This window comes from Panicum virgatum, chromosome 1K (assembly GCF_016808335.1).
Source record: "Panicum virgatum strain AP13 chromosome 1K, P.virgatum_v5, whole genome shotgun sequence".
Taxonomy (NCBI): Eukaryota; Viridiplantae; Streptophyta; class Magnoliopsida; order Poales; family Poaceae; genus Panicum; species Panicum virgatum.
The window spans coordinates 17,537,903-17,549,507 of NC_053136.1; positions in this window are offsets into that span (position 1 = coordinate 17,537,903).

Below are 11,605 nucleotides of genomic sequence, written 5' to 3' on the forward strand. Positions count from 1 at the left end.
TGGTAGCACTTTCCAGGATCAAGCAATGTTCGCCTCAAATTTGTGCATATTTCTTAGAAGGAAGGAAACTTGATCTTTGCCATCAACTAAAAGAAAAGGTGGCCTCTTGCGACAGACTTTGATATATTGTGCCTTGTATCTGTTCTCTGGATCATGCCTGAAAATGATGCCAAAATCAGTCATAAAAAATACTAATATAGCGTATGGGCTGGTGGATATTCATCATCTTTGACTTGAACTGTGAAATAATTCTTGCATTACAACAAACATTAGCTGGATAAAGAATATTCAGAGCCAGGTATGAAGAGGTGTATTTGTTACCTTATTGTGTTGTTTGATTATCTGATGAAGACCACCCAGAAATAGCACTGGCCCATCATCTGGCAGTAGCGTCCTGGATGTGGAAACTCTGGCTTGATCAGCGATGAGTAGCAAAGCTTATTACAATGGAAAAGAGAACCATCTAGCTAGAACCAGGAAATTAGTAATTGATGCACACTCTCACATATGGTTCATTTGACAAAATTTCCTCAAAACTGCCACCTGCAAGATGCACCCATAAGAACCACAAGAAACATTCCATTTATTTCATGTTTGAAAAAAGATGTTGCAGCCATTCTTTTCGATGCAGGGTTTTATTTGATGGTTGATATCATGTATGGTAATTGGAGATGTAACCTGAGTATCAAACGAAAACAGATAATGTCATCGACACTAGAATTTTTAGTCAATTTCAGGTCAAAGTTATCTAGGCAGATATTCACACTCAGTGTATCTTATTAGTACCAAAAGTATAAATTTCTTTATATGTTAAAGCAACCTTTTTTATTTCAGTTTTATCTCATCATATATGTCATCATTGAGCTACCAGATTTCTCTTTCTTTTCTCTTTGCAGGCAACGATTATTGTCTATCCTTGACAGTATGCTTCCCTTGCAATGATACCGAAGTAATACACTACTACAAAAACGTTGATTTGTCCCGGTTGGGAAACCGCTGTTGTCCCGGTTTCCCAACCGGGAACGCCAGTCCGGGACAAAAGGGGTGCCCTTTTGTCCCGGGTGTGGCAACCGGGACAAAAGAGGACCTTTTGTCCCGGTTGGTGTTACCAACCGGGACAAAATGACTCTTTTTTTTCATGTTTTTCTTTTCTCAATTCTTTTTCTATTTCAATTATACTTTTGCATTTCAATTAAACTTATGTATTGGAATTCAGTGTGTATGATCTCCACTAATATATACATATATATATAGTTACTTATATAATATTTGTCCTAGATAGTTTTCATATATAAATTAATTCACTTATATATATATGTATACACATATCTATACATGTGAATTCCTTTACATATGAAAATGTCTAGGACCAATATTATATAAATATATATATATACACATATATATTATTGGAGTGCTTATATATATAATACATACATACTCCATCATATTTGCATAGGTATATTCGTTCTTAATTACATAGTAGAATTCGCCTTTTGGAAATTTAATACATACATACATACTCATAAATAGAAATTTAATACATAGACACACATATATATTTACATAGTTATATTCGTTCTTAATTACATATACGCGTATATTGTCATATTTGCTGTGATTGTCAATATTAGATATTCCATCATAGTAGAATTTGTCTTTTGGATCGAGGACTTGCTCAACAATAAATCCGGAGAATTGTTCTTGAATCGCCATAATCTTTTCCTCCGGTATGAGTTTATCGCGCATCTCCCCGACCTATGGAAAAAGGGGATAATTAATTTCGACTAATTAAAATACGAGTTCAAATATTAACAAGTTTTTTTACTGACTTCCTCCTCCCAATCTGTCCAGCCCTTTGGAGGACCTACCAGGCCATGGATGTTCTCGCATACATAGTATGCGCACAATACAGTGCCTGGTTTCTGCCTCATACACTTTAAGAGAGAAGAAATTATCAGGTATTTACATGAATATATAATGAAACTAATGAATCGTGCAATGAATCACCCAAGTGCGTACCGGAAAATCTGTCTTGATCTTCAATTCCTTGTCAAATTTGCCTGGATGATTTTTAGCGAATTCTTTCCAAACCCTGTGCATGATTAGAACAATTATAGTCAAGTAACAAAGTGATTCAAATTATCGGTCATCGACGGAGTAGTGGTAGAATTACTTTTTCATCGTGTTAAGAAGATTTTCGTATTGTTCTGAAGGTCTCCTCAATGAGTCCATAACCACGAGTAGGCTCTTCTCGGGAATTATGACAATTAGGACAAAGTGTTCACTGCAAGATTATACGGAGGCAGTTCTTGGTAGTTAAGGTTTAAACAATTCGATTACAGAATAGAAAGAGTTAGACGGAAGGAATCACTCACGCAAAGTTGTAAGGAAACAATATCATTTGCTTGTTGTGATGAACGCTTATGTACTTGAACAAGTTTTGGAATATCTCATCGGAATTGTCACGTAGAAGCCTCCAATTACAAGTAATTGGGTCGATGAAGCCGAGGTGAGAGTATCCCTTTCTTCTGCAAGTATGTATCTCCATTCTACATGATACCGAATAAATCAAGAGATCAGTATGTTGAGATCATGCAAAACAATACGTAAGGAGAGTAAAATACTTACAGAACTCACAAGCCGACCATAGAGATGTCGAGGGCCTCCTGATGGAATAGTTGGTAAATTTCTTCCCAGTTTATCCATATAATGGCCTCCCCCCGTAAGAAATCGTCATCTTTAATCTTTGCGCCCTGCATGAAGATGCAATCGGCCATCGCACGCATGTAGTGCTGGTGCAGCTTATACATTTGCGTTGGAAGCACAGACACTACTTCGGGGGGTACAAGAGTTTTGCCGATCTCAAACGTCCATTTGACGACCACATCGGCCTTTGGAATATCTTCTCCCCCTGCAATCTGAGCGGCCGTCAGGTTTGATTCTTTTAAAAATGCAACAAAGTCTTGTTCTTGCGTCGTCTGTCCCACTACGAGAGGCTCTATTGATTGTTTCTTTTGGGCTCCGAGCTGTGGAACGTCGGACGACGACGACTTTGATTGTCTCTTCTTTTTCTCAGTAGTTTTGATAATTGTGCATTCGTAGTCTGAAGGGGGGTCTCTCGGAATGAATTTTCTCTTATTTGCTTCGCACATTCCCTTAAAAAATTTCAAATCTATCGGATTTATCACTCTCTCGGGCTCCGGCTTTGGCTTCGGCTTGAAGTGCTCTTTAACTCTTTCTTGAGTTATCCGATCGCATTCTTCAAGGCTCTTGTCCCAGGGTTTAATAGGAGCCTCCATGGTTTTCTTCTCCTTTTCCTTCTTCTTTGGAGGCTCCTTAGCCGGTGCAGCTACCTTCTTTGCCGGCGGCCGTTTCTGCTTCTTTGCCAGCAGCGGAGGGGGTGACCATGGAGGCGACGGTGACGCTTGAGTGTTCATCGGCGCATGAGATGATGGTGATGGAGAATGTGCCGGTGAACCTTGCCGAGACAGTGCTGCCCTTGGGGAGTTTTGCGGAGATGCCGGTCTTGGAGAGGCATGCTGAGATGCCGGTCTTGGTGTTTGATCATCCGACTTTAGGACAATGTAGCGCTTATCCCATAGGATGTAGCCATGAATGGCTTCTGCTAGTGTCCTCTCCCCATCGCCTCCAGGAATATCAAGCTCGAGCGTCTCCCAACCCTGGCACACCTGCTCCACGCCAACTCTTGTGTATCTAGGCGGAATTTGCTGCCCGTGGTACACTGTCGCCTGGTTCGGTTTGCATGGCGGTACCGTACGCAACAGTGAACATTAAGTTCTTAACGGCAGTCTGCAGGTCACAAGGTGTCTGGTGGGTGATCTCATCCACTGGAAATCACTGCGGTGCCGACGCTTCAACTGCGGCCTGGATCCCCGTGGGCTCGGCGATGGCGACTTCTGTGGAAGCGCAGCTGCTTTTCCGCTGAGATAGGTGATCGGCTGCGACACTAGGCTCTGGAGGCACCATTTGCGCTTGCTGTTGCTGGCTCATTGCTACGGCCACTTGGCGTTGAACCTCTTCCTCCAGTCTTTGATCGTGTGACATGAGCCGTTCCTCTAGCCTTCGCAAGTGCTCCCGCTCATCATTCTTTCTTCTTTGCCGGCTTCTATATGAATCAATGTAATCCCTGAACCCATACTTCCACGGAACCACGCCTTTGCCTCTTGTGCGGCCCGGATGCTCTGGATTCCCAAGGGCGTAAGTCAGCTCGTCCCTCTCTCTATCCGGCTGGAATGTTCCCTCGGCCGCTGCTTGTATGGCCTCCTGTAGTCTCTGGGCTGCTCGCTAGATGTTTGGCCCATAGATGTAGTCACCAGTCAATGAGTCCAAGCTTCCCCCGTGACCATAAAACCAGGTCCTTGACCTTTCAGGCCAGTTCATGGTCGCAGGTTGGATGCCTCTGTCAAGTAGATCCTGCTCCATCTTCTCCCATTTGGGTACTGCAAGCTTGTAGCCTCCTTGGCCTAGAGTGTGATGGTACACTTTCTTCGAGGCGTTGTCTTTGGCCTTCTGCACCTTCTGAAGCCCAAGCTCTGAAGACTTGTATTCCACAAATGCATCCCAGTGACCCCTGAGCTTTTCGAGCTCGCCGGTAAATACGGGTGTGGTCCCGGTCTTGATATATTTCTTCGTCAAAATTTTCTTGAATGATCGCAGCTGTTCGGCCATCTTACTCAGGGTCCAGCGCTTGCATATCTCTTCGGATGCAGCTGGAACCGTGAAGTTTTTCTTAAGCTCCCGCTAGCACCATTCTTTTTCTCTTTCGGGTACCGCATCCCGTTCCTCGCTTGGATTGGAAGCTTTCCAGAGCCTGAAGCTGATCGGGATGTGGTCCCTGACAATACATCCGGATTGTCTTATGAATTTTTTGGCGGCAGCTTCTGGAGCGATCGGTTCGCCATCTGGACCAACTTCCGTTATAATGAACCACCCTTCCAGTTTTTTTGTTGGGCCTCGCTTCGTCTTTTTCTGCTGCGACGATGATCCAGACGGCTATAAAAAAACATTCATAGTATTCATATAGATTCAGATGAAAATATGATTGTCACTACAAATAAGTATAGTTGTGATATATACATTAGCACTTTGTTCAGCAGCAGCGTCATCCTGAATAGATGGTGCCTCAATTCCATCACCGGAAATATTCAAATATATGTCGGTATTGCTGCCATCATCAGCTTGTTCAGCGACATCTCCTTGACCTTCGCCAATCATATTCAACAGGAATTGTTCGTCTTCCGCGTCTATGTGTCGCGGGTCCATCGTAACTAAAATATGAATACAAATAAAACCCTTAAAAAATTATCTAAATAATCCACATATTTAGATCGGCAACGATCGGAAACTATCGGAAACGATTCGGTCGGGATCGGTAACGATCGGAAACTATCAGAAACTATCGGAAATGTTTGTGTGTTAGCGCGAGTTTGCGAGCTCGAGACATAATTAAAGAATAAATACATGATAAATTGAACTCTTTGAATGACATAAAAAATAATAAATACATGATGAATTAAAGTCTTTGAATGACATAATTAAATAATGAATACATCATAATAGAAATTCTCTCTAATTCTATATTTCCTTCTCTATTTCTCTCGAAATTCTCTCTAATAATATATCCATAATTTGTTGCTAATAATATATCCAAAATTGAATTCTAATAATATATCCAAAATTGAATTCTAATAATATATCCAAAATTGAATTCTAATAATATTTCCTTAATTAAATTCTAATAATATTTCCAAAATTGAATTCTAATAATATTTCCATAATTGAATTCTACTAATATATCCATAATTGAATTCTAATAATATATCCAAAATTGAATTCTAATAACATTTGCACAAAATTTGCACCTAATTCTAATAATTGAATTCTACTTAATATATAATAAATTAAATTAACACTACTCATACATGATAATTGAATTCTACATAAACATAAAATTTGAAAAGAAAAAAGAAAATGCGGCCGGCCACACTACTCACAAAGGGCGGCGGGGAAACCTAGCTAGGGGCGTGGCACGGCCCTGGACGACGAGCGAGGCGGGGAGCTGGCGGCGCGGTGGCGCACAGCGGAGAGGGTGGCGGCGCGGCGGCATGCAGTGGAGGCCGCCGGGTGCGGCGAAGACGAGGGCGTGCGCGCGGAGTGGAGGCCGAGGCGGGGCGGCGTGCAGTGGAGGCCGCTCGGTGACGTTGGGCTCGCGCGGCGGGGCTCTGGGCGGCGACGTCGACGGCGGCGGTGCTCGGGGAGCTCGAGCGGTGGGGGGAGCAGGGGAATGGACGGCAGCGAAGGAGGGAAACAAGTGTTTGGGGGAAGGGCGAAGGAGGGAGGAAGGAAATATATGGGGGGGCCTTTTGTCCCGGGTGAATCCACCACCCGGGACAAAAGGACCTTTTGTCCCGGGTGGTGGCTTCACCCGGGACAAAAGGGGCTTTTGGGCGGGCCGGGAAAATTCCCAGCCCGCGGCCCACCTTTAGTCCCGGGTAGATCTACCACCCGGGACAAAAGGGGCCGTTTTCCCTCGTTCCCGCCTAATGTTATGTTTGTTTTTGTTTCTTTTTACTTCTCTTTTAAAATTGGCTTTCATTTATTAATTCAGTTAATAAAATTATGATTCCAAAAATTATGGAACAAAATTTCTTATCTCTATATAAACTTGATACACGCAACAAAAATAATTAATTTTCATTCAAGTGATTGGGTCAATGAAATATCTAACTTTTTTGAAATCATATTTGTTATTTTGCCCATGCAAAAATATATTAGGTGAATTTTTTTTTGAAACTGTTGCTTTTGGACAGAAAGTGGATTCTATCACGATATTAACATTTAAAAAGTGAATTTTAGATAAAATTAAGCAATTTCATGATATTAATGAGTAGTGTGTGAGTTTGAGAGATAGTGTGTGTTAGTGAGATTGTGTGTGTTAGTGAGAGAGTATAGTGTGTTAATGTGAATGTAATTTCATGAAATAAATAAAATTTGTTGAGTAATCTATTATTGAATGAAAATTATAATTGAGTCTAGTAATTAAGTGAAAAATATATAAAATAATATATATATAACACATATATAATAAAAGTATTCGAATTGCGATTATGTTTTTATACAATTATATAAAATGATTCAAGTACATGAAGGATTAGCGGTAACAGACTTTCTCTTCCCAAATGTCCCTTGATTATGATCACGGCGCAAGTATGGAGCATCATCATTGGCTAGCAGGATGCATGGATCAGCATTTACTTCGAAAGGTGGAATGGCAACAAAATTACTATATTCTTCTGAAAAGTCTGTCTTGTCCTCCACTCCAACGATGTTTCTCTTTCCTAATAGAACTATGTGTCGCTTAGGCTCATCCTTTTGCTTGTTTATCCCCTTCTTTGGCTTGCTGGACATGTCCTTAATGTAGAAAACCTGAACAACATCCTGGGCTAGGACAAATGGCTCGTCTCTATACCCAAGATTGTTGAGATCAACTATTGTCATCCCATACTCATCTTTTGTTACCCCTCCTCCAGATAGCTTAACCCATTGGCAACGAAATAGAGACACCTTGAAATTGGGACCGTAATCCAGCTCCCATATCTCTTCAATGTAGCCGTAATATGTGTCCTTTTTTCCATTATTGTCCGTGGCATCCATACGAACACCGCTGTTTTGGTTGGTACTCTTTTTATCTTGGGCTATCGTATAAAATGTGTTTCCATTTATCTCGTACCCTTGGTATGTTAAGATATTCCAAGATGGTCCCCTAGCCAATAAGAACAGTTGTTCACTTATATCCATGTTATGCATTAGATGCTTCCGCAACCAGCTGCAGAAAGTGTTCATGTGCTCACGTGTAATCCATGCCTCAGACTTTTCCGGGAAATTGGAGAGCAGAATTTTCTTGTGTTCCTCGATATATGAGTCAACCAAGGATGATTGTTGAAGAACCGTATAATGCGCTTTCTTGAATGAGAAATCATCTGTGCAGACATAAGATTTCTTTCCTAATGTACCCTTTCCAGTTAGTCTCCCCTCATATCGCGATTAAGGACTCCAATCGGTTTAAGGTCATCAATAAAGTCAACACAAAAGTCAATGACCTCCTCAGTTCCGTAGGCACTGGCGATGCTTCCTTCTGGACGAGCTCTATTACGAACACATTTCTTGAGTACCCCCATGAACCTTTCGAATGGGAACATGTTGTGTAGAAATACTGGTCCGAGGATATCAATCTCTTTGAGAAGGTGCACTAGAAGATGTGTCATGATGTTGAAGAAAGATGGTGGAAATATCAGCTCAAAGCCAACAAGACATTGCACCACATCGTTTTGCAGCTTTATCAAATTCTTCGGGTCAATTATCTTCTGAGAAACTGCGTTGAGGAAGGTACATATCTTCACGATGGTTAACCGGACGTTATCAAGCAGAATCCCCCGCAGCACAACCGGAAGAAGTTCGGTCATAAGCACATGGCAGTCATGGGACTTGAGATTTGTAAATTTCTTCTCTGCCAAATTTAAGATTCCTTTTATATTGGATGAGTATCCAGATGGAACCTTTATACTGCTCAAGCAGTCAAACATGGTTTCTTTCTCTTCCTTGCTAAGAGTATAGCTGGCAGGACTTAAGTATTGTCGTCCATTATCTCGCTGTTGTGGATGTAAGGCATCTCGTTCTTCCATACGTTGCAATTCTTGACGTGCTTCTACTGTATCTTTTGTCTTTCCGTACACTCCCAAGAATGCTATCAGGTTGACGCAAAAATTCTTCGTGAGGTGCATCACATCAATTGCATGACGAACATCTAAGACTTCCCAATATGGTAGCTCCCAAAATATAGATTTCTTCTTCCACATGGGCGCCATTCCGTTTTCGTTCGGAACAGGTTGGCTACCAGACCCCTTTCCAAAAATAACTTCTAGATCTTTTACCATGTTGAAGACGTCTTTACCACTACGGTGCATCGGTTTTGTTAGGTGGTCCGCTTGGCCTTTGAAATGCTTGCCCTTCTTTTGTACCGCATGCCTGATGGGAAGAAACCGACGATGACCCATGTATACAACCTTCTTACAGTGAGTCAACCATATATTATCGGTATCATCTAAACAGTGTGTGCATGCTTTGTATCCCTTGTTCGAATGTCCTGACAAGTTACTAAGAGCAGGCCAGTCATTGATCGTTACGAACAGCAATGCTCGTAGGTTGAAGTTTTCCTGTTTGTATTCATCCCACATCCGTACACCTTCATCGCCCCAGAACAATAAGAGTTCTTCGACCAATGGTCTTAGGTACACATCAATGTCATTTCCAGGCTGCTTTGGACCTGGGATAAGCACTGGCATCATGATGAACTTTCGTTTCATGCAGAGCCATGGTGGAAGATTGTACAGACAAAGAGTCACAGGCCAAGTGCTATGACCACTGCTCATCTCACCAAAAGGATTCATGCCATCCGTACTCAAACCGAATCCTTATGTTTCTCGCATCCAAATCAAATTTAGGGTACGTTCTATCTATTTTTCTCCACTGCGACCCATCAGCGGGGTGTCTCAACATCGAGTCTTTCTTGCGTTCCTCTTTGTGCCATCGCATCAACTTAGCATTATCTTTATTTCTAAACAGATGCTTCAAACGTGGTATTATAGGCGAATACCACATGACCTTCGCAGGAACTCTCTTCCGGGGAGGCTCCCCCTCGACATCTCCAGGATCATCTTTTCTAATCTTGTAACGCAATGCACTGCATACGAGACATGCATCCAAATTCTCGACATCCAAATAAAATATATCAAACCTAAATTAAACTAAATGTAACATAACATGAATAATTAAAAGATATGCAATATCCATCATACATCTTGATTAATTAAAAGGAGTACTTAATCCATTACAGAACTTAACAAAGGAGTACTATACATGAAATTTAAAAATTCGGTCAACAACACATAGGTTTTCAACCGTCCTTGCGTTGGAACGCAGAATGTTCTAACGGATTTCTTGCTGGCGCAGAAGAAGATGGCGGAGCTGAAACCTCCGAGTTTCGTGGTGACGAACCGTAACGCCGCAATAAATCCTCAAGATCAAATGGAGGTTCCTCGCCCCTTGCCATGCATTCTCTATATTCTTTTTCCAAATAACGGAGCGCTGCCCTATGAAAAGCACTAGGTTTTTAGGACCGACGACCTACTCAAGTTGTGCCCTTCTCTCCAGAAGGACAATGATCACCCCCACCGGCGCCACTCTCTCCAGCTGCTGAAGCCATATTTTACTGAAAAATACCTTTATTTTCCACATAATTATAAATTCTTACCATTACAATGCAAAAATTATTTACTATTACAATTACAATGATCAGATTAATAACTCTTGCAAATAACAATGAAATCATATAAAAAAGACGAAATGTATCATTAATCCTAAAGAAATCTCTAATTAATTGAAAGAATTCTCTATAACTTCTAATTACTTTGACACCCTTCAGTTTCAGGAGTACACTAGAGTACTGAATAAATACATTCATGAATAATTCATTCATATTACAAAAAATTCTAATATACTCATTTCATTAATTCATTCATGAATACAAAAATCAACTATCCACAATATGGTCATGTATACAAGTACATCACATGAAGTGTCTACACTCATTCTAAAAATTTCTACTATCCACATACTCATCTAAATCTAAAAGAAAATCACACCTACATATGCAATCTAGCTAAATGTCCAAGAAATGAGCTAGCTACACATTTTCTCTATTTCTAAAGCATGAAATGAGCTATACAAGCCAAGGAAGAAGAGAAAAACAAGCCCCAAACCTTTAGCGCCGATGGATGGACGGGGAATCAAAGATCTTCACAAATGTGGTGAAGAAATGAGCAAGAACTCCTCCCTCCCGAGCCGAGAACAGCATGAAACAAGTGAGCTGAATGGCTCGGGCGGGGGGAGAGGGAAGGGGATAAGGTGGCCAAGGCCTTTTGTCACGGTTGGAGACACCAACCGGGACAAAATGGGGGCCTTTTGTCCCGGTTGGTGGTTCCAAGCGGAACAAAAGGGTACGCGAGCCTTTTGTCCCGGTTGGAACCACCAACCGGGACAAAAGGCTCTCATTTTGTCCCGGTTGGTGTCTCCAACCGGGACAAAAGGCCTTGCCCCCCCCCCCCCCCCCCCCCCGCTGACCCGGCTAGCCGTTGGACCCGGGACAAAAGCCACCTATTGTCCCGGGCCCAAAGGCTGCCGGGACAAATGGCCTGGAACGAAGGCCTATTCTGTAGTAGTGATAGTAATTGAAACCATATTTGACTGAAAACATTAGAGCCTCACATAAGGGGCATCTTTTAGGTGCCACTCAGAAAAAATGGTTACCAAGAACTTCATCAGCCTTCCTTCAAATAACATGGTAAATATGTGTACCACTAATCTACTTATCTGGTGCCATATGGAGATTGGCAAACTCTGCATATATGAATAATGATAATAGCATGGTCCATGAGATGTTATATTAAGTTCAATATTGTTTCAAATTTCTTTAGTGCTAACACATGTTAATTTTATTCATGCCAAAGGAGTATTGTTACTTGGC